The sequence below is a fragment of the Cydia strobilella genome, chromosome Z (assembly GCF_947568885.1).
Source record: "Cydia strobilella chromosome Z, ilCydStro3.1, whole genome shotgun sequence".
Taxonomy (NCBI): Eukaryota; Metazoa; Arthropoda; class Insecta; order Lepidoptera; family Tortricidae; genus Cydia; species Cydia strobilella.
The window spans coordinates 33,400,471-33,426,004 of NC_086068.1; the positions used below are offsets into that span (position 1 = coordinate 33,400,471).

The 25,534-nt window shown below is 39.8% G+C and overlaps 1 protein-coding gene across 1 annotated transcript in view; it reads left to right on the plus strand.

Moving 5' to 3' along the window:
* LOC134754217 (glypican-4) overlaps positions 1-25,534 on the plus strand; it is a 158,492-nt gene that overhangs the window by 48,423 nt on the left and 84,535 nt on the right. The window lies entirely within an intron of this gene.

Genomic DNA, 25,534 nt, shown 5'->3' on the forward strand with positions numbered 1-25,534 from the left:
ATGTAAAAAAGATTTTAAAGAGTGGAATGAATATAACAAAACCATAATAGTAAAGTATGTATTTTTATTGCTTTCAATAGGGTATTTGACAACATAAAAAATATATAACGAATTGCTGTCATCCTGAAAGATAATAAACTAATAAAGTATATTTCACTATATTTGAATGTAAATTATGTTTACTTTTTGGAAAATAAACGAAAGAAAATTTAATATTTTTTTAAATTTCATCAGGGACGTGAACGCTCTGTGATTGGTCAACGCTCGGATGTCGTCACACGCGGGTAAACATTATTGATTGCCTTGAGTGTTTTAACTGTTTTATTTGTATTTAGTTAATTTTAGTTATTGTTCCACAGTTTTCTGATATATTCCGATTTATCCGTAGATCTAGTAGCACAATATTCATAAGAATCTCAAAACGGAGCAGAAATATGTGAAAGCTGATAGCGGCAACCTACCAGACATAGACGCATTAATGGTTGCACTTTTCTTTAAAGATAATCCGGATTACTATGCTGCGGAACTTAGAAATGTAAAAGCAGCTGTGTGAGTATACGTAGAAATTGTTTATTTACGAACATTTCGATTTCGATGATACGAATACGACGACGATATATATATATATATATAGATATAGAATACGATGACGAGAATAGTATCTCCATACTGCACTTTAGTTTGAAAGAAAAAGTATGCTACTAACTACCTACTAATGCTGAAAGAGCTATGTTATGATGTTATGTAGTAATACATTAAATACCTAGATCTTGTTTCGTTAAATAACAAAATCCGCTGCTTTAATTACCATATTTATTTACAGTTAAATATTACTTACATCGAAGTGGTCTTCACACATAAAAACATTTATATGCGCTAAAATGCTCTTTGGGTCTCTTCGCGCTAGTTTTAAACACATTTTTCTTTTTTTGGGATTCGTTGGAATGGAAACAAACGATTTGTCTGGATTTTTTATAGTCGTACTTGAACTTTGCGGCACTATACACCATGTATATACCATTTTACAGTGAAATAATGAATTCAATGCACATAAACCATAGGATTAACAAAGGTCATTGACTGAGTTTACTTGCGCGTGACGTCACACGTGTCACGTGATTAGCCGCTTTGCAAAAACAGCATTTAAGGCGCGTTCAAAATAAATAAACTTTAACATTGTTTTTTTATATTTAATACAGGAAATTTCACGGAAATATCAATGTAGTGTAATTATTAAGTCATAAACAATAAATTAAAACCATTTTCAAAAATTAGTCAAATAGCCTATTTGGTATACAAAGATAGTAACTAATAAGAGCAGGTATATATGTAAGTGTCGGCGGCAGATCGTAAAACCGGGCATATCTGATGATGGGTTCCATGAGGTCGAACTCCTCAAATCTTGATAGCTTAGATCCAGACCTTGAAACTTACCCAAAGTGCAAAAATGTTTAGCGACAGTTTGGCCGGACAGATGAAGAAACACTAAAAATGGAAAAATAAAATTAATCTAAAAAAAAGTAAAACAGACTTCAAACGGGAAAAAATAAAATATTTTCTCGTTTTATATGCGCTAGCAAACTGATACGTTTGAAGTCGGTGCCAAGCTAAATAGTTAGATAGTTACAATACTGGTTCTTTTGTTCTTATCAGAAAGAAAAAGAATATTCTTTTAAGAAACAAAAAGAATTTGTGTAGGAATATCAAACTATACCAGGGTTGGCATTCGGTTTGACGGCAACTTGACGCTTTTAAGATTTGGCTTGGCACCGACTTCAAACGTATCAGTTTGCTAGCGCATATAAAACGAGATAATATTTTATTTTTTCCCGTTTGAAGTCGGTTTTACTTTTTTTTAAGATTAATTTTATTACTATTAAACTACGCTTATTAGAGTTAGAATTACATGGTCGACGCCCATTCAAAAAATATACATATTTTAGCAACGAGTAAGGTATCCCCATGCACAGAAATAACAATACCATAGAAGACGCAAATGCATCTACTTCGCGTGTCCGAACCCCGAAAAAGCTTCGAGGTTGACCGTCGCTCTTTACAGTCCACGCGCGTCAGTTGTTGCAGCCGGACGTCCGTGAAAACTTGAAAAATGCCTCATTGCGTGATAATTAACTGCAACAGCCCAAAAATTGCAAGCACCCAAAGGCAAGGACATATTTTAAAATTATATTATGCGTAAATTCTTTTTAAAACTATGTTGTAAGTATTCCAATATGTGATTCCAATAATATACCTAAGTAACTTTAGCTTACCGTTACAATATTATAATTACATTACATTGCCGCGTTTGCTTTGAGCGTTTGATCTGACGGTGTGTTAAGAGACGATGAATATCGGAACAAGCGATACTGTCGCGCATAGCTTCGACTTTGTGGTATAGGCCATTTATAATTCGTCTGTCAAATTTAGCGACTAGTGTTCGTTCTACCGATCTCTTCTAATAATCGATTTCAATCGATATCGGACAATTGAATGATATTAACTATTATAAAAGACAAAAAACAATTTAGTAGTTATAGTTGGTCAAGCAAATATTGTCAGTAGAAAAAGGCGCGAAATTCAAATTTTCTATGGGACAATATCCCTTTTCGCCAACATTTTTTTTAATTGCCGCCTTTTTCTACTGACAAGATTTGCTTGACCAACTATATTGGTAAAAACAAATTCATGTCCTAATTTTACACGACACCTTTAAAAAGGAAACATACGACTATACCTATATGTTTATACATTTAGTATGTTTATAAATTTTTATTGTGCTAAATTTATATAACAGCTTAAAGAAACTTTCATTATTTAACTTTCCCGTATGATCCAGTCGTAAAAGAAAAATCGATTGCAGCCACGGGACGGAAAGACTGGTCCCCCACTAAACACAGTACTATTTGATCCATATTCTTTGAAAATACCTAATAATAAATAAATAAATATGGGTGCAGTAAAGGAAATATGTATGGATGAAGTAAGAACGGCTGTGAGAAGTATGAAAAATGGAAAATCTGTAGGACCAGATGATATACCAGGAGAGGTATGGAAGTTATTGCGTGAGGATGGATGTATGTGGCTGACTTTATTCTTCAAAGTTGTTGCATGAAGAAACAATCCCCGACGACGGACGAATGGTGTGACAGTTTGCTGGTGCCCATTTTTAAAAACAAAGGGGATGTACAGGAATGCAACAACTATAGAGGAATAAAGCTCATGTCACATAGCATGAAAATATGGGAAAAAGTGATAGAGAGACGCCTGAGAGATGAGAGTGATACAACACAAAACCAGTTCGGGTTTATGCCGGGGAGAGGTACAACAGACGCCATTTTTGCACTTCGCCAAATGTGCGAAAAATACAGACATGCCAAAAAGAACCTGCATATGGTGTTTGTTGACCTCGAAAAAGCTTACGATCGAGTACCCCGAGAGGTTTTGTGGTGGGCTCTGAAAGAGAAATGCGTGCCTGGGAAGTATGTGGAGCTAATCCGGTCAATGTACAACCGATGTTGTACACGCGTCCGGTCAGCCGCTGGCACCACCGACAGGTTCAGTGTCACAGTAGGCTTGCACCAGGGATCGGCTTTAAGCCCTTACCTCTTCCTGCTAGTTATGGACGCTCTGTCGTCGGACATACAGGAGGAGGCACCTTGGTGTATGCTGTTTGCTGATGACATTGTGCTTGTAGGTGAAAACGAACTAGAGGTGCAGAGCAGACTTGAGAAATGGCGGCAAAAATTGGAGAATGTTGGCCTAAAGATCAGCAGATCGCAGCAAAATCGCAGAACAGAACACATGTTCTGCGATTTTGGCGATCTCTCCAGTTTTGCTGCCATAGAACTCGATAGCGTTACATTGCCGGTCTGCTCCGACTTCAAGTACCTCGGTTCGCTCGTACAGTGCGATGGCGATATTGACCGTGACGTGAAAAACCGGATTAGCACAGGATGGATGAAATGGCGACAGGTTACGGGAACCATTTGTGACGCCCGTATGCCCCTTCGGTTGAAGGGTAAAATTTATAAAACGATCATAAGACCTGTCGTCATGTATGGATCAGAGTGTTGGGCCCTAAAGGTGACGGATGAAAAGAGATTGCATGTAGAGGAGATGAGAATGTTAAGGTGGATGTGTGGCGTGACGAGAATGGATAGGATAAGGAATGAGTATATAGGAGGAAGCTTGAAAGTTGCACCCATAACAGAAAAAGTAAGGGCAAATCGCCTAGCATGGTACGGGCATGTGATGCGGAGGGATGAAAGTCATGTGACGAGAAAGGTATTAAGAATGAATGTGGAGGGAAGTACGAGGAGAGGAAAACCGAGGAAAAGGTGGATGGACTGTGTGAAAGATGATATGAAACTAACGCAAGTGAATGATGAGATGACGGGTGACAGAGATGTATGGAAGAAAAAGACATGCTGCGCCGACCCCAAGTGAATGGGACAAGGGCAAGCGAATGATGACACTTTGAAAATACCAATTTCATTGAAGGGAAAAGTTAGGAAAAATATCATTCGTCTGTTTTTATCATTCGTTTGTTAGAAAATAGATGTCATTCATGTTGATCGATTTGTCATTTTTGGCGTGGTTCGGGAGGGAGACTGCAGATATAAAATCTATGAGTATGAGCAAGACTGTTGAATCGTAGCAGGCGGAGGGGCATCGGTGTCTTTGAATCGGTTTGGATTTCCCATCACTAAATTTCGGCTGTGACGTCACAGTAGGTGGTAAAAAGTCGGCACGCTTGGTTTCAATACAAATCGTGATGTTTGCGTCATCTAGCGTATATATTAAATCTGTGTTCGGGAGTAATGGTTTTTTTAATTATGTCACTAAGGGGGCATCCATTAATCATATCATACGTTTTTTGCTAGAAAATGTGTCTCATCTCGTAACCTGAGCATATATATTTTATCGTGCATAGAGGTATCTGTAAGGTGTGAACACAATGCTTCGCCTAGTGGGCACTTCACCCAGATGCCACGCGCCGCGTTTCCCGTGCCCCGTCCCTCGATGTAGTTCATTTTAATTGTCTCGTATCTTGCTTAGGCAATTAGGCACACGCCAGACGGTCTAAGACAGTGGTGGGCAAACTTTCTTCATGGGGGCCAGTAATTTCAGAGGAGGGTCAGAATTGCAGCAAAAATGCCGTACTTTGGCCACCACTGGTCTAAAATTAAGGGTTCGGACAAGAAATATATACGGCCAGTAGCACGAGCCGCAATTAGCTCCATGCGTGATTTTTCGTCGTTTCGATCGTTTGAACACCGAAAAACATAAAAATACTTTGGTAAACCTTCACATTATTTTATTAAAAAATATTTAAAATGTTGAAAATTTTTGAGCGGTTGAAACGCTCATAATTTTTTGCGCGAATTCGACAGAGCGTGATGACGTCACACGTTTGCGTCCAACCGGTCCAACTGACGTTTGCTACTAATAGTACTAATGTTCTTCTAGCATTTTAGCAATCTCACATTTATTGTCCATTTAATTTGTTTTAAATTGCACGGATGAACTTAAAACCACTCTAAGTCTTGTCTTGTGCCAAAGTGTAGTCACAAAGTATAAATTATAATCTACAAGTGTTCTTTATCACCAAAAAAGACGAAAATAGGCAAACAAAGTACTATGGGAGTAAAATTTTTAGAATAGAACAGTACCTACCTAACTCCCACATCAACTGTTAATTGATATAAAGATTACTATAACCGTAAGTATCTAACTTGTATTTACCTATATATACCTACGTACATTTTCTACCTAATTATATTGTTTTATAAGATATCCTAAGATATTGTGGGCATAGGCGATATGGGTAGCGGCCAAGTAGCGGCGCAAACTAGAAATGGTTTGTCCTAGCCTGATTGTCAAGTAGATAGTTGACTATGTTATTTGCAATGAACCTTAAATCTGAACGTCGGTTATTATTATACTTAATCTACTCATAGTAGGTAATCAATATACTGCTTCTCTTCACACGATAAGATGTGTGGGTACATAATATACTTTCACATTATAAGGTATACTTACCTAAAACCTTAAGGTATTTTACTTTTACAGAGCTCTTTCTAATCCTAAAATACCTAACAAGTGCAGTGAACCCTAGATCCTAATGTTTTATGTTGATTTAAACTATGATTTTCACTCATAAATTTAAGAAAGAAACGAGATTTTTGTACTTAAAATTCTAAATAATAAAGCAAATGCACATGATTAAGTCCCATTTCAGTCCTAAAATTATGACAAAAAGTCCAAAAAGCCGGCCAAGTGCGAGTCGGACATTGTACATACCGAACATGTGCTAGTGTTGTTTTGATTGCACATGATTTTCTGTATATCAGAAAGTATATGTATAAGGGTGAACTGGGTCTAATGGTAAAATTAGATTAAATATTTATATCTGTGGATTAAACAAAAGGTCAAACGTTTTGTGAATCTAATCTACAACATGCATGCATGCATGCATGTATATTAACATGCTGAGGTGAGACCATTTCGTGGCACTTTTTCTATTATTTATGTTTCTCTGTTCTGTATAACTTTCTATTATTTTATTATTATTTCTATTCTATTCTATCTGATTTTATCTGATGTTTCGACTCCACGCCATACTTGTTTTACGTCGTTCGACAACGACAACCTTCAGAAGTTTTGGGAGCTGGAGTCAGTACCAGAGATGCGGAGTTACACTCCCGAAGAAAAGCTATGCGAATCCTTTTTTCAAAAGACGCATACGCGCGATGAAACAGGGCGATACGTTGTCGCTCTGCCATTCAAGCCCGATGCACCGCCGCTCGGGGAGTCTCGGCAAATTGCTTTAGCACGATTCCATAAATTGGAATACCGTCTAGAACGTAACCCCCAGTTGAAGGCGGATTATCACGCTTGCCTCCAAGAGTACGTGGATCTTAACCACATGGAGCTCGCGGACGATAACCCCCCCGCTGGCGCGAGTTACTACATACCCCACCATTCTGTGTCAAAAATTTCCGAAACTACCCGCACGCGCGTAGTTTACGACGCGGGGTGTCGCACGACAAGTGGACACTCCTTGAACGACACTTTGTTAACGGGTCCTAAGTTACACTTAGACATCGTTGACGTTCTTCTAAAATTTCGAGTGCATAACATTGCATTTTGTTCCGACATCAAACAGATGTATCGTAATATTCTTGTGCGTGAAAGTGATAGGGACTTTCAGCGCATCCTTTGGCGCCAATCGCCCGAGGAACCTCTGCGCGATTATAGGCTTCGTACCGTTACATTCGGTGTAAGTAGTTCCCCTTATCTCGCATTACGCACAATAAAACAGCTGGCTGACGACGAAGCTGAGCGTTTCCCGCACGCCTCACCAGTCTTACTAAATGACGTCTTTGTCGACGATGTGGTAACCGGTGCAGATACCACAGCCGAGGCCCTCGCTCTGCAGCAGGAGCTGATAGGTATTTGTGCCACGGCCGGGTTCGAATTACGTAAATGGCAAAGTAACTCGCCCGCTATTCTCGCTGCTACGCGATCCCCAGATTCTCATGGTGAGCGGCGCGAAAATGTTCATTTTGCCGAAATGGAAAATGATAAAGGGGTCAAAGTCCTTGGACTTCAATGGAATCCGGGATCAGACTCATTTAGTTTCAAAGTACAGAGTACTTCTCAGGCCAGTACGAAGCGGGCAATCCTATCTGAAATTGCAAAAATTTACGACCCCCTCGGGTTATTATCTCCGGTAACATTGTTTGCCAAACATTTAATTCAATTGCTATGGTTAGCAAAGGTTCCGTGGGACTCAGAAATCCCTATCGATATAGTTAACTCATGGACGAGTTTTGTTCGCGAGCTCCCGCTCTTATCTCAAATTTCATTTCCGCGTCATATTTTTAATACTGACGACTTCGATTCAATCGAAATTCACGGATTTGCAGATGCAAGTCAAATTGCGTATGCCGCATGTGTTTATATACGTCTTACGGACAATACCGGCAAGGTTCAAACTTATTTAGTTATAGCTCGGACCCGCGTAGCTCCACTTCGGCTTTGCCTTACTATCCCGAAAATGGAATTAATGGGATGCGTGATCCTGTCAAAATTGATAGAACGAGTAATACGTATTTACGGTGATCGCATTCGCCCCGACCAAGTTTACGCGTGGTCAGATAGTTCCGTCGCGCTCGCGTGGCTTAAGTCACCCCCGCACGAATGGAAAACGTTTGTCTCTAACCGCACCAGTGAGATTTTGTCCCGTGTCCCGGCGAGCTGCTGGCGTCACGTCCCGTCACCTGACGACAGCGCTGACCCGGCGTCGCGCGGTCTGCTGCCCGCCGCACTCGTACAAAATGACTTGTGGTTCCATGGTCCTACATGGCTCCAACTAAGTCACGACTCCTGGCCTATACAAAAACCGGTAATAAACACAACGGAGGAAAAACGTAATAAAATTGAATCAACAAATGTTCATTGCGCATGTGTGTCCACACTGCCTACTTCCCCGGACGATGATACCCTTATCACGCGATTTTCGTCGCTAGGTAAATTAGTTCGCGTCACGGCATTAATATTTCGTTTCTATAAAAAATGTAGAAAACATATACAAACGTTCCCTGAGTACGTCACCGTACCAGAGTACCACTTTGCATTAAAACGACTTATATTCATTACGCAACAACAAATGTTCGATGACGACATTAAAAATATTTCGTCAAATAAATCCCCTTCTTTACGTTTGCGGCGTCTCGCACCTATTCTAGATAGTGAGGGATTATTACGCGTCGGCGGACGTATTCATAAATCGTTTTTACCTTATGAGTCAAAACATCAATTGATTTTACCTAAACGACATCATCTTACAAATCTTATTATTGACGATGCTCATATAAACGAATTGCACGCCGGTCCGCAGTGCGTGCAAAACTCGCTTTTACAGCGATATTGGATTATTTCGGGTCGCGATATTGTGCGTCTGCGCGTGCATCGTTGTATACCATGTTTCCGCGCACGGCCCACTCGCATCCAGCCTCGTATGGGCATGCTACCTTCGGTTCGCTTGCGCCCCGCGCGCGTATTTAGTAAAACTTCGTGCGATTTTTGCGGGCCATTCTACGTTCGCGCTAATAAAGTTCGTAATGCAAAAATAATAAAATGTTATGTTGCGGTTTTCGTATGTATGAGCGTTAAGGCTGTACATCTCGAGGTAGTTTCTGAACTTTCTACTGAAGGTTTTTTAGCCGCGTTGCGACGTTTCACGTCCCGTCGAGGATATTGTACAGATATATATACCGATTGCGGACGTAACTTTGTTGGTTGTAATAATTACCTTAAAGAATTATACGCATTCTTACGTAACGATTCGGTCATGAGCGTTCTTAACCAACAAACCTTAAAACAAGGATTAACTTGGCATTTTCAGCCACCGTATGCTAGCCATTTCGGTGGACTATTCGAAGCGGCTGTTAAGAGTTTCAAAACCCATTTACATCGCGTAATAGGTACACAAGCGCAAACGTATGACTCTTTTCAGACTATGACCTGTCAAATTGAAGCGGTACTTAACAGTCGTCCGCTCTGCGTGTTAAGTTCGGACTCTTCTGATCCGTTGCCCCTTACGCCGGCCCATTTCTTAATCGGAGAGCCCTTAACGGCCCTACCGGACGTTTCTTTGATCGACGACAACCCTAATCGTCTTACGCGTTGGCGCTGGGTACAACAAGCTGTCCAGCATTTCTGGCGTAGATGGAGCCGTGAATATCTCCATCAACTGCAACAGAGTACAAAGTGGCTTCAAGATCGCGGTCCCGCCATCCGTGAAGGCATTGTTGTTGTGGTATGCGATGACCACTTGCCGCCGTTACAGTGGAAACTCGCGCGCTTTCATGCTGTCCATCCGGGCACTGATCAAGTTATTCGCGTCGTAACTTTAAAAAGTGGGAACACATTGTTCAAACGACCCGTAGTTAAGGTCTGTCCCTTGCCCTTAGAATAATTCGTACATTCGTTACGACTCTTAATGTTAGCATTTAAGTTAGGTATAAGTTTCTTATCTTGCTAAACTTTCGCATGTTCTTTTAAAAGTCACTACGTGCTTTTAAGGTGAGCGGCATGTTCCGGCGAGGAACAGATAAGTAATAATTAATTTCTATGCATATTTAAATAGGTATTTTTTCTTACATACAAAGCAACACAAGTAGGAAAGAATATAATTTTCATGTATGTTAGCAAGATATTTTTGTGTTGGCAACTGCATTTGTCCCAAAGCCCTGCTTTCCGGCGCTGTATCGACATACGCGCCACCTAGTGAAGAAAAAAAAACTTCTCCTGCCGTTGAAAGCGAACGCACGCACCGCGCCGCGCTCCGGTTAAACTAATTCATATTTCGAGTTCTGTCGCTGCAATTTAAGTGAAAATCAACCAAAGACTCCTTCGTAACCCAGTGCCTATCTGATATATGCCAGCTGTCGAAAAAGCCGAGGATCTTCACACATCAGCCCAGCACGCGGTCTGCCAGGCGCTACTGGATGTAATGTAAGTTTGCCCTCCGAATTATCTCAGCTACACATATAAACAAATTATAAAAAACCTAACCTAGGGTGCCGCCAGCAGCGGGGCAGGGCCCAAGCTGCCGGTGGTCAGGGCCGCAGAGAGAGGCACCGGCGGACTATCCGCGCCGTGTCTAAGATCACCGCCTTCTGCATCTGACCCTTGATCCAACCACCTAGCGAGAGTCTCTCAAGGTGTTGGTCGAGACTCTTCGCTATGAGACCGTTCGCTGAAACGACTATCGGGACAATGATCGTCGAATCAACATCCCACATGGCGGTTATCTCGTGAGCCAAGTCTAGGTACTTACTGGACTTGTCCTTCTCGGCTTTCACGAGATTCTCATCATGGGGGATGGTGATGTCAACGAGCACGGCCCGGCGCTGCGATCGATCTATTATCACAATGTCAGGCTTATTGGCTACAATAGTCCTGTCAGTGATGATAGATCGATCCCAATAGAGCGTGGCACGACCATTCTCGAGAACTGGCACAGGTAAATACTTGTAGTACGGTACTTCGCAGTCCACAAGGCCGTATAGAAGAGCAAGCTGCTGGTGAATAATCCTGGCTACGAGATTATGTCTGTGCAAGTACTCGCCGTTAGCAAGATGAGAACAACCGGAAATGATATGCCTGAGTGACTCTCCGGGACGGCGGCATGCCCGGCAAATGTCGACCGTACCGTCCTTCAGGATATATTTCCGATAGTTGTTCGTCATCATAACTTCGTCCGCAATTGCACAGGCAAAACCCTCGGTTTCTCCGAAGAGGTCCCCGAATCGTAACCAGTTCACCGACGCGAGCAGGTCTACATCGGGTCCCGTGAGGGCCTTGTAGAACCGCCCGTGTAGCACCTTACTCTCCCATACCGCCTTGCGGCCCGCAGCACTTTGTACCACAGGTTTGTGCCAGTTCTCGTTTGCCAAGGAGAGCGGCGTGAAGTGCCTGTCCACTGCCACCACATCACGATGCATCCCACACTCGTTGTTAAGGAAATAATTCCTGAGATTGCACACCTCGCGGTTGTGGAGATCTTTGGCGTTAAGGAAGCCTCGACCTCCACACTTCCGTGAGATGTACAATCTCATAACTGACGAGCGTGGGTGTAGCATACGGTGTGTGGTGAGTAGTAGACGGACCCTCCGATCCAGGGCGTCCAGCTCGGTCTGAGTCCACCTTAGTATGCCAAAGGAGTATATGAGTATGGGCATTACCCAGGCGTTGAAGGCGCGCACTTTATTGCCTCCTGACAAAAGACTGTTAAGGACTTTTGTGAGCCGACTGAAAAAGCGCTCCTTCACCGACCGTCTAATACCCTCGCCCTCAATACCCAACGACTGTGACATACCAAGGTATTTATAGGTTTCTGATTCAGAGATAGATCTGAAAGACATTGTCTCAGAAAGTTGTAAATTTGTTGAATTTACAACCTCCCCCAGCTGTACATGCATAACCGCACACTTATCGACACCAAACTCCATTCTGATGGCGGTACTGAAAACTTCTGTGGTTTTCAATAGCACCATCAAGTCTTGGTTATTTGGCGCAAATAGCTTGAGGTCATCCATGTACAGAAGGTGAGAAATGACTTCACCCTCTCTCCGAAGCTGGCAACCTAACCCTGAATCCTTCAGCAGGGTGCTGAGGGGATTCAGAGCTAGGCAGAACCACAGGGGACTCAAATTCTCAGATTCCTCGCTCGATCCTTATAAAGTCCTGCGGGCCAGGGCGGTCATCTCCACCTCCTGGTTGACGAAGGACTGTGATCCACTGCCTCATACACGCACTTAGGAAGGATATTAAAGCTGCATCAAGTTTATACAGCTCCAATACCCTTCTCAGCCATGAGTGAGGCACCGAATCATAGGCCTTCTTATAGTCAATCCAGGCGGCCGAGAGGGCCCCCTTGTTCCGTCGAACTTGCTGGCATATGGTCATGTCTATGAGGAGGAGCTCTTTAGTACCACGGGACCCAACCCTACATCCATTTTGAGCGGAGGCCAAAATATTGTTAGCGACAATGTGCGCGTTAATTTTTGCTCTCAAAATGGATGTAAGGAGCTTGTAAAGTGTAGGCAAGCACGTGATGGGTCTGTAGTTCTTTGCTTCCGTGGTACTACCGGACTTGTGGAGCAGGAAGGTTACACCAGTTGTTAGGGAAGGTGGGAGGGAACCGAGCTCTAGGGCTTGTTGGAACTGCGTTGCCAACCGTGCGTGCGAGCATCGAAACCATTTTAGCCAGAAGTTGTGCAATCCGTCCGGTCCAGGACTTTTCCAGTTCTGGGTCGTACGGATGGCACAACTTACGTCATCGGGGCTGATGGTGATAGCCCCCATAGGTTCGATGCTCTCGCACTCACGTTCGACAACGTCTATCCAACCGCCCTCCGTGTGTTCCACAGGCACTGACCAGATGCTACGCCAGAAATCAGTCATGGCAGTAGCATCCGGTAGCCGCACGTCGGACACACGAGAGTCGGCTTCCTCCCACCTTCGGTACACCTTCCTTTGGTCACTTGGAAAAAGACGATTCTGCTGGAATCGATCCACACGCTTTCTGTAGCGGCGAACACGGTTTGCCCATGCATAGACTTTCTGCTTTAGAAAGTCGATGCGCTCTGTGACATTGGCCATGTAGTCGCGGGGCCTGACATCCGTCCCCGCGAACGCCTGGTTCACAAAGCGCATTACTCAGGGGCGGTTGTTGCCCCCCCTAAAGCAGATCAGCTTTGCAATGAGAGTCCTAAACGAGCTGATACGTCGCTCGATCCGCGCTTGCCATGCAGGGACACCTCCGGCGGTCCTAGGTGCACGTTCAGCGTCCGGAAACTTGACTCGAGCAACACGGCACGCCGCGATGGCTCCGCAGTACATGATCGAGTGCGTATCATCTAAATCTTTACTAGTCCGTAAATGTGGCTCTAGTAAAGCGTTTAGGGCTCCCACTAGCGCTAGATTGCGTCTATTTATAGGCAGACGTGGTAATCGTGGCCTAGAGTTGGTTGTGGCGCGATACTGCGTAATCGCCTCTTCCAAAGTCCTCCTCAGTTGCTCATTGGCAGATGTCCTCATTATTATTATTATTACATTCTGAATCGTCTCTATTTTATAAGAGAATTTCTGTTGACATCATTAAATACCAATAAATTTAATAAGATTGTGCAAATGTGCATGAAATTAAGGTGCCTACAATGTATAATCATGCTCATTGATGGTAAACATTTTTAAAATTTGAGGTTATGATAATTACTGGAAGAAGTTCAGTTCTTCCAGTAATTTTAAGATTATGTGCTGTATTTTGTTTTAGGTTTAAAAGGCATAAATAAAATTACAAAGTATGCCTAAATCTATCCAATAAGACCACAAATGGAGTTCTGGAAACCGTCCATAGGCCCAAATGTCTAATATTTTCAGCGACTGATTCGACTTTTTACAAAGGATTAAAACTCGCCCAATATAAGGCGTTCGTGGTATTTTCTCTTCAGACAACTTACCTACGGCGGTTTATGTACGTGTACAACGCAACCAAGGCGAAAAATAAACTTATTATTTGAAATTTAACTAAAATATTGAGAGCAATGGATTAGATTATTCTTGTAATATTGGTAACTGTTCTTCATTATATTGTTTCAATGAATCACCTGAATTATAGTGTAAGCTAAAGTGACCCATACTTATTTTACCTTTAAAATAAATAAACACCAACATATAAATTGTTTGTTTTTATTTTTAATATGTATAATATACAACCGTATAAAAAAATTACACAAGTATTTGACATTCTTCAGGAAAAGTACAATTATTCCCTTCGGGCTCCTTCAGTTTCTGAACTGGTGTTAAAAACAGCTCCCTATCGCAGTGCTGATTTTCTGTTTGCTCCCTATCTATGTCTTCTAAAACAAAATCATATCAAAATGTTAATAGTCCATATGTTTGATATTTAATAAGTCCTGTAAAGTTACAGTGATACCCTCTACCAGTGACTGCTCAGTGGTTAATACAAATACAGAATTCTTTATTTAATAAATCAGTTTTACAAAATGATCTAAGGGGATGGAGCCGCCCAGTAAGCATAATAAAATATTAAAATCCAGTAGGATATGTACCTGCGGAAACAATGATTTGTTTCACATTCTTTTTTCCAACATAGTCCGTTTCTAAATATTTTTTGATCTTGTCAAACCTGTTAATCATATTAATTAACAATATTTACATCGTTTTTACTCCATAATAATAACAATTTCAAAATGTTTTAATAAAGTATAAACCGCGTAAGTTGACGTATATACGAAGAGCGCGCTCAGCGGAAAAAAAAAACATTTTGTGGTTCGATGACTTCGATGTACATTGCTGCTTTTCTTAAAGCAATACTGCATGAATACTGCTCTTTGAGTGTTGCCCCACTTTAGTTTGCTTTACATTGCTACTGACAAGATTTGCTTAACCAACTATATTTTGGGTTTATGTTTGTTCATTTCATAATATTTTTAGGTAAGTCGTGATACAAACGTTTGAGATATAACCATTTTCAATCGTTGAATCGCGTCTAAAATACATTTTAATAATACCACATTTCTCGAAATCTGTGCGTCGCAGATAGCACAGGTAAAATAAGACTATATATGGCCATTTGGCGGCAAAATATGTTCATCCATGAAACTTTGTTTTTTATCTTTATCCTTGAACTAGAAATGAGGATCTGATGAGTCCTATCAACATGTAGGGTTCTGACCCCCTTTTCGGGGGGTGTGGTCAGGGGGTTCATTTAAAAAAATGCACAGTTTACAAACTGGGTATGTGAGGTGTCATTTTCGTGTAATTTTTTGCGCTGAATCGAATGAGACCATATTCATACTTATAGCATCAATATTTTGCGAGATATGTATGGTTTTTGTTGAAAAAAATGAAAAAATCAAGTATTTCAAGTCAAATTAGGTTTTAATCAGCAAAACAATTGGAAAACTTTTATTTATTTATTTAATCTTTATTGCACAAAAGAAAATACAATCGTACAAAAGATGGACTTAATGCTATAAGGCATTATCTACCAGTCAATCTTTCAACAAAGCAGATAATTTATAGACGGTGCAACATCATGTTGTAATATAAAAACAAAGAACATACTTCAGTTACAACATTCATTTATTTGTGGCATGAGCACGAATATGTGTGCCCGAGTCACGGGTGTTTTCTATGTATTTAAGTATCTACATATTATATACATCCTTGTCTAAGTAACCACAACGCAAGCCTTATTAAGCTCACTATAGGACTTAGTTAATTTGTTACTCGTAATGTCGTATAATATTGATTTATACAACTAAACATGTATACAAGTAATATAAATAAAACATAGGCATATTACATACATATAGTATATTATAAAAATACATATACATACACATACATAAGAAATCAGATGACTCAAATTAGAAACTAAGAATTTACCATTCTGCCAGAAAAGTAGTTTTTAAATGCAAATCTGTTTGGACACTGTCTAATTTTAATAGGGAGACTATTCCAATGGTATCTACCTGAATGAAGAATGAATTGGACATGTAACCTGTTCGGTGAGATGGTATAGACAGGGAAAGGTAGCCAGCAGAGTGAAATTGACGAACGCGAGAAACTCCATAGAAGTTGAAGAAATACAGATAAGAAGAACAGATATTCGGAGAATTGAAGATCGTTAATGACAGAAAAGAGGGTGTAAAGCATGCAAATGTTGCGACAACTCGTAGGTTTAGGAAACCAACGGAAAGAGGAGAAATGATCGTATTTACAGAGACAGAAAATAAACCGAATGCAATGATTTAGTAAATGATCTAACTTGTTCAAGAGCACTACACTAGGTACAATATGTACCTATAAACATGTTTAGTTATTAATATTATATTTATTCTTTATTTTCTCCGTAATCACTCAGTTCATCGTCTTCGTTTTGTTCAGGGTTCATGCCTTTGTCCAAGTCCGAGTTGGAGCAAGAAAGCCCCTCGCATATTTTGCATAAGACTGCAGCACACTCCTGTAAGGCAGGATTTTTCTCGAGGATTTTGATGAGTTGTTTTTTACCTTTGCCGTCAACAGCGCAAATAAATAAATAAATATTATAGGACATTACGAGTACTACACAAATTGACTTAAGTCCTACAGTGAGCTTAATAAGGTTTGCGTTTTGGGTACTTAGACAAGAATATATGATACCCATATAGATGCTTAAATACATAGAAAACACACTCGGGAACAAATATTCGCGCTCATGCCACAAATTAATGAGTTGTGTAATTAAATAAAGTACGTTCTTTGTTTTTAAGTAAGTAAGTAAGTAAGTAATCATTTATTGTCAGATTGTGCATGTCAGTATACAGAGTTTATATTACAACATGATCTTGCACCGCTATAAATTATCTGCTTTGTCCAAAGGTTGACTGATAGAGAATGTCTTATAGCATTACGATTGTATTTTTTGTGTGCAATAAAGATTGAATAAATAAATAAAAGTTTTCCAATTGTTTTTGCTGCTTAAAACCTACTTTTGACTTGAAATTTTTTACTTCATTTTTTCAATAAAAACCATACATATCTCGCAAAATATTGACCCTATAAGTATGAATATGGTCTTATTCGATTCAGCGCAAAAAATTACACGAAAATGATACCTCACATGCCCAGTTTGTAAACTGTGCATTTTTTTTAAATTTTTAAAAATTTAAATACCCCCGAAAAGGGGGTCAGAACCTAAATGTTGATAGGACTCATCAGATCCTCATTTCTAGTTCCAAGATAAAGATAAAAAACAAAGTTTCATGGATGTACATATTTTGCCGCCAAAATATGCTATTTTTCCTGTACTACTCGTACGTGACCCGGTTCTGTAAGCGTGTTAACCTGGCTCGCGGCTCGTGGGTCGTGGCACAGTGTCGAGTCGAGACGTGTCCTTTATTTTATATTATGCTCTACTCGTACAGTCTACCTTACCTCACACCTCACACCACACCATCATGTGAGAAATCTTCCAGCCAGGGTTCAGCGCAGTTGTCACGTACATAAAGTATGTGATTCCAGGAAAGAGAATTCAGAATACGATTACACTCCTTTAACTCCTTATATGTAGGTAACTTCGTTTGTAATTAACGTATTATTATTAATGTATTATTGTGTACAAAATTAACAGACTATTTTTCGATCACTTTCGATTTTCGACATTCTTATGAAATATCGGTGACAATTCACTATTATGAGGCCACGAGCTGACCTGATGAAGAAGGAGAGGACTGATTCATTCATTCATTCATTCAAAGAAAAGTACAGTCGGCGATAAAAGCTTATGATAAAGGTTTTTTTTTTTTTAATAGCCTACTTTAGTGTCCCACTGCTGGGCAAAGGCCTCCCCTCGTTTCCTCCACTCGACCCTGTCGTTTGTAGTGTCCCGCCAATCCGGATAAAATGCGTCCAAGTCGTCCCGCCATCTCCTTTTCGGGCTGCCTGCACCCCGGCCAGCACCATCTATGGTGTTCCGTGGGTCCCACTCGGTAACCATTTTGGCCCACCTTTCAGGGTGCATGCGGCAGACATGCCCAGCCCAGTCCCACGTAAGCTTAGCGGTCTGGACACCTACATCTACAACTCGAGTTCTGGAGCGCAGTTCCGTGTTTCTGATTCTATCAGTTTTGCGAACACCTAGTATACTGCGCTCCATTTAAAGGTTTATTTATTTATAAAGATTTGTTTACTAAAAACTATCATTAAGTTTAAGCCTGATTATAATGATTACCTAACAATATTTTGGCATTGAACTATTATTACCAACGTACCTATAGAACCGGCACAGACAACCAGTATTTAAGGTTTAAAGAATTTTATTACTCATAAGAATATTACAATTCACTTACATGAGTACTTATACTAATAATTAATTATCTTGACGAGTACACTTTTATTTGTTATATTATATGATATTACGTGCAAAATTAAGTTTTTGCAAAATAGACAAATTGACACTCAAAATATGCAGTATGTGGGTAGGGAGACATTTTATTTTGGCCGCAGCGATTTACATAAGTAAGTACGCGTGCACATTATATTAGGTTACCATGCACAGATTCTTCCGCTGTGCGAGCGTAGGCGCGAGGTCTCAGGCTAACCAGAACTGCAGAACGCGGGATGCGTAGCGACTATGTGTAATTGAAGATCGTGGTTATAGTACAATCGGATTAAGTCTCACCTCGAAATCCTTCCAAAGATATGAAATTTGGTATGTATGTTAATTAAAGGTCTCTTTTTCATGTCCACACTATTTCACATTTGGGGACCTCGAGGAATCGCAGCCACTTTGGAAAATGTGTACCATCCTGGAGAAATTTGCGTTTTACTCTAAATATACGTTCTCTATGAAAATATGGTGTAAGGCAACATTAAAGCTTATGAAATTCTACACAAAAAAGTCCTAGATAACTTTGCGGAAAAAATACATCTTGTTATAGAAAAAAATAGCTGAATCCAGATTTAGCGCTTATTTCCTTTCAGGGGATATTCTCTTAATATGAAACTTAGAGGAATATGAATTCCACTTTTGTCTATACATTTGTACACGTTCTACTCCAATATCAACATTTTACTCGACTGCGACAAACAGAAAGTAGGGTTATGGGTTTAAATACTGAAAATCAGTACTGTAGCTCAGGATACTAGACGGATTTTTTTAAACGACATATTGGTAGATTCCTCTTGCCCTTCACAACCTGTTTACACCTGTTTTATTAAAGAAAAATAAATACAGCTGCCTTGAGAGGACGCCGAATAGTAAATCATATTTTTACTTCTAGCGCCTAAACTATTGAGTGGATTTCAATAAAATAAACATCAGTAGATCCATAATTGGTACACGAGTGCTATGCAATACAAATTTACTAAAATAAATGGAGGAAAAATGTGTAAAACTTAAAAATGTGACTATGAAAACCGATTTTAGGTCTTAAATGGGGTTTAAACAATAGTGACAGTAATGAAATTTGACACCTACAATTTCAGGGATCCCTGTTTGCGTGTCATAAAATTGGAGCTTCGGGGACCACGGGGATCAAACGCCATCTTGAAAAGTATGTCTTTTTTGGTTTTACTTTTTTTCTCGGAATATCTGGGTTTAATGTGAATACTGTGTATGGCGAAACGAAAGCTTATTAAATTCCACACTAAAAAGTTATACAACACCATGTCCCAAAAACGAAGCATTTTTATAGAAATAGGGCTTACAAGTTACAAGGGAAGCTTACAAGTTTCCACACATTTTTTTTTCGTGGTTGGGTAGATAATGTTTTTGTGTTCCAAAATTGGTAAAAAAATTATACAAGTATTTTTTTCTGACCCGTCTTAAAATATAATTTTAGTAGGAGATGATTAAGTATAACCTTTTGACTTCTGAGCCATATTTCTAGAAGAAAGCTCCGTTTTAGGGACATGGTGTTTTATACCTTTTTTGTGTAGAACTTAATAAGCTTTTGTTTCGCTATACACAGTATTCACATTTAACCCAGATAATCCGAGAAAAACAGAAAAACCAAAAAAGACTTATACTTTTCAAGATGGCGTTTGATCCCCGTGGTCCCTGAAGCTACAATTTTATGACACGCAAACAGGAATCCCTGAAATTGTAGGTGTCAAATTTCATTACTGTCACTATTGTTAAAATCTGTTTTTATAGTCACATTTTTAAGTTTTACACATTTTTCCTCCATTTATTTTAGTAAATTTGTATTGCATAGCACTCGTGTACCAATTATAGATCTACTGATGTTTATTTTATTAAAATCCACTCAATAGTTTAGGCGCTAGAAGTAAAAATATGATTTACTTTTCGGCGTCCTCTCAAGGCAGCTGTATTTATTTTTCTTTAATAAAACAGATGTAAACAGGTTGTGAAGGGCAAGAGGAATCTACCAATATGTCGTTTAAAAAAATCCGTCTAGTATCCTGAGCTACAGTACTGATTTTCAGTATTTAAACCCATAACCCTACTTTCTGTTTGTCGCAGTCGAGTAAAATGTTGATATTGGAGTAGAACGTGTACAAATGTATAGACAAAAGTGGAATTCATATTCCTCTAAGTTTCATATTAAGAGAATATCCCCTGAAGGAAATAAGCGCTAAATCTGGATTCAGCTATTTTTTTCTATAACAAGATGTATTTTTTCCGCAAAGTTATCTAGGACTTATTTGTGTAGAATTTAATAAGCCTAAATGTTGCCTTACACCATATTTTCATAGAGAACGTATATTTAGAGTAAAACGCAAATTTCTCCAGGATGGTACACATTTTCCAAGATGGCTGCGATTCGTCGAGGTCCCCAAATGTGAAATAGTGTGGACATGAAAAAGAGACCTTTAATTAACATACATACCAAATTTCATATCTTTGGAAGGATTTCGAGGTGAGACTTAATCCGGTTGTACTATTACTGAACTAGCTCGGGCGCGCCACTAACTTGCCTGCGCTCGGCAGGCGATCAGAATAGTACATAGCGATAACAAGTTAAACTACTAGTCAACAATAGCTTATAAAACAGATGATGTACTCATAACTAAAACATATATTTTTATAAATTTATTTAAATTACATATTTCAGTTAACAAGTTTGGAAGCAAATCAAATTATTTTGTTAAATATTTTGATTTGTATTTTGATGTTTGTTTCTATTTCAGTTTATAATACATATTTCAGTGTTAAATATTTAATACTTTACATACATTCAATTTTCATATTTTATTATATTTAAAAGAAGCTATTTTTGCCAATAGCCTGCTTTTATTTATCTATTTTATTATTGATTTATTTACATATTATTCCGACGCGAAATATTAATAAAAATACTTTATTTTTTATTTTATTTTTTTATTATACTTACAGTACAGTTACATAGTTAAACAGTTTTTTTATGGTTTTTATTTAGCGCCATAATTTGCTGCCGTTTTGGCATCAAACCAAAGAAGCGGAGCGTGAATCTCGTGGCCTAAACGCGTTAGCGCCATGAATTTTACGGCGCTTACGACGTTTTGTTCGCGTGGTACAGGTTGTGATTGCGACAATTTTATTGTTTGGTATGTCGTCTCTATAGTAATAATAGCTCAATGTATTTTGGTAAAAATAATGACTAGAGCTAAATTAGCTAAATATCATAATATATAAGTTTAGCTTAAGTAATATTAACAATGACAGAAATTTCCAACCTTAATCTATTTTAATCCTGTAGAGAGAGAGAGAGAGAATCTCTTTAGAATATGTTGGCATATAGTATAGTGGGCACAAATAAGACAGTACGCGCACTGTGCGTGTGCGGGGTGCGGGCACCGCATGCCGGAAAACGGAATCGTCCGTGACGGAAAGTAATCGTACGATACAATACGATACGAGTAGCATAGTTACAGTTACAGATCGACGAGTCTTCCTTTCGCGGAAGTGGCGATGGTGCACCTCGCTAAGTCGCTATACTCCATGCAAACCAAACAGAGCGCGTTCTGCGTTGTGCCATGAGCCATTGTCACTCATTCCAATATTCAATATACAAGGTTAATTGTTCTTAGAAATAGTTCCATGTGCAATAAGAGTGCAAAGTTGGTTTTTGTTACTGTGTTTGACTCATGGGCTCTTGCATGGGCGAGCGTTGGATATGCGTACTGCAGCAACTAGTTCTCACTTAGAATGTTGAGCGTAGCAAGAGACTAAAAAATAACTTTGGTCTTATCGTCTTTATATTTATAAATTAGGTATGCAATATAAAAAATGGCATGAGATCCTTACACGCCGCCTACCTGATAAATGACATTTTCCCCTCACTAGCTCGTTAAGTTGTCTTTTATCCTTTAAAACAAGCGGGGAAAAACGCATTTTATCCACTAGTGGGGAAAGTATTTTAACCTTGGTTGGAGCGTGTTTAAGTAGCTTGACAGATAACAAAACGTAAAACGCTCATAATAATGATTCGTTTGATATTAATTATCATTAAACAAATGGTTTGAGATTCTAATAAAAAATACCAAATTTAGCTTTATTTAATGATTTTATGTCATAAACCTTAAAGTTCCATAAGAAACGTTTGTTTTTTAATAATGATGTTAAATATAATTCTGAACGCACAAGTTGAGTCGATGCAATTTCAAAACGCATCATTGCCATTTCATACGTCAGAAATGTCAACATTGTCAACAAAATTTTTACTTAAAAACTTCTCACGTAAAAATACAGAATTTCCAGTTTTTTGTTATAATATCGTAAAAAAATGAGTGATTTCAGTGATGAAGATGATCTAACGCCTGTGGATGTTGCACTTTCCTCTTCTTCTTTCTTCTTCTTCTTTTTCTAGGGGCTATGTAAGGCTCCAGAGCTTATGTATCACTGCGACCATCTCTGATCTATTGTGATCGCCACCTACTACAACTCTCGATCCAAACCTGCAACTTCAAACAGCTGCAGGATCTTTTTGGTTTCGAGAGACTTTAACTCCTCCGGGCGCAATATATGTCCACCCAGGATCAAGTCACGAGTGCGCATTAGGCAGGGGCACTCTGTGAGGATGTGTAGGGGCGTCTCCTCTGCCTCCATACAGAGTCTGCACCGCCCCATGTCACGTTTCCCCATAGTGTGCATGTGCTTATTTAGGCCGCAGTGCCCGGTAAGCACCCTAACCAAGTTGCGCAGTTGGTTCCTAGGCAGCGCCATGGCGCTCGAAGACGCCTTTTTGCTGAAGGCCTTGATAAGCGCTTTGGAATGGTTCAAACCTGGTTTTTCCCTCCAGAGTTGAATGGTTTTGTAGTGACAGTAGGTCTTTAGGGTGAGCCGCGTTAGGCTTCTGGGAATCCCACAAAACGGCTCAGGACTGTAGTTCTTCCCCTTAGCCCCTGCTCGCGCGAGTTCGTCGGCCTTTTCGTTTCCAACGATACCCGCATGCCCCGGGACCCAACGTAGAACAACCTTGTTCCTGGCTCCAAGGTTGTTCAATAATTGCCTGCAGTTCTCAACCAGCCTCGATGTGGTGACATCAGAGGTTAGGGCTAAGAGTGCCGCCTGGCTATCCGAATGGATATAGATAGTATGGTTGCCGTAGTTGCTTTGCAGATTTATTGACGCACATTCAATAATGGCGTATACCTCTGCCTGGAATATAGAGCAAAAACGCCCTAGGTTTAAGCTGATGCTTTTCCTGGGCGCTTCACCATATACTCCGCAGCCTACTTCAGATCCGGATTTGGAGCCATCAGTGTACCACCTCAGGCTTCCTTCTTTCCACTTAATTTGACTGTTTGACCAGTCCTCCCTTTTGGGGAGTTCCACTTTCCTCGCTATAGTGAGGTGAAAAGTTTTGTGTTACACACGAGTGCAAATGTATTTTACTTCTCGTGTGTTGAAACACGAGCAAGCGAAAGGATTCTATAGTTGAACCACGAGCGAAGCGAGTGGTTCTAAAATAGAATCCTGAGCGATTGTAGCAATTCCACACTCGCGGGTAAAATACAACTTTGCACCCTTGTATAACAAATAACTATAGCCTTACGCCAGCCGTTCTCACACTTTTTTGGTGACGGAATCCTTTTGGAAAGTGAAAGGCACGTATTTAACCGGTCAACTAATTAATCGGATTTCGGTTGCTTGAAAAAATAGAATTAGGTACTAAAATTAATACTTTGGCAACTAAAGGGGAGCATCAATTTATTCCAATATGAGTAGTATTTAAATGCCATTACAGCTTTTGTTTATATAAAGGCAGGTACCAATTATGGAGACTATTTGTGAAGCACATTTTAACAAGAAAACGACTATCTATTAATTTAAAAATGAAGTTCTTTTAAAATATTTAGATAGCAAATTAAGGTAAATGCACACTTAAAATTTGTATTTCGAGCATCATTACTTGAGCTGTCATTTTAATATAAAAAACCGGCCAAGTGCGAGTCGGACTCGCGTTCCAAGGGTTCCGTACATTACACAGTTTAAACAATGTATTTTGTCGGATCAAAAACTAAGTAATTAAGTCCGACTCACGCTTGACTGCACATTTGTAATAGGTTTTCCTGTAATCTATAGGTAAAATCGAATTTTTCAAAAAATTTGACCCAGTAGTTTCGGAGATAGAGGGGAATGGTCATTATTTTCCTATTTTCTTGAATAACTTCTAAACTGTTTATCCTAAAATTATTAAAAAAATATACTTGATATTCTCTAATTTCATTCATTTTCTCATTTACCCCTCGTAAGTGGCCCCCGTGTCCGTCTTTGGGTCACAAACTTACATATGTATACAAAATTTCAACTTAATTGGTCCAGTAGTTTCGGAGAAAATAGGCTGTGACAGACGGACAGACAGACAGACGCACGAGTGATCCTATAAGGGTTCCGTTTTTTCCTTTTGAGGTACGGAACCCTAAAAAGGATCCTAAAAAAGTTATTGTGGTCGTATAAACATTAAACCTATGGGTAGAAAACTTAAGGTGTTTGATTATGTCGTGGTTAAGATAATGTTAATGGAATAATAACGGAATGTTAAAGTGTGCACAAACATCACTTTTATAATTTTAGTAGGCTACTACTAGTGCGCCAAGACAGTTCCAAGCGCGTGAGATACGTAGACTATTAGGTAGAGTCGAGTTCATAAACATGTAGGTACCTATACTTTTTTTTACAAAAATCACGATCGATTCCGTCTACTGCACAATAATTACGTGGTTTCGGCATTTCGAAGCGTAGGAGCAGGAAACGTGCGGTGCGAGCGTTCAGGCGGGCGTTCGGCGGCCCTCTGTCGGTTGTATCGTCGACGATACGATGAGCGGTAGGCATATAGCGCGTGACCTTGAGCGAGTGAAGGAGGCCTGGTATAGTCATACTTGTTATGGCCATTTTTTGCCCGGATGCTGCACTTCATGATAAAAGCAAGCCGCTTTGCACAGTGATAGAAGGGACCAAACTGAGTGATTTGACCCGCAGCAGCGCAAGTTTCACCCCTTA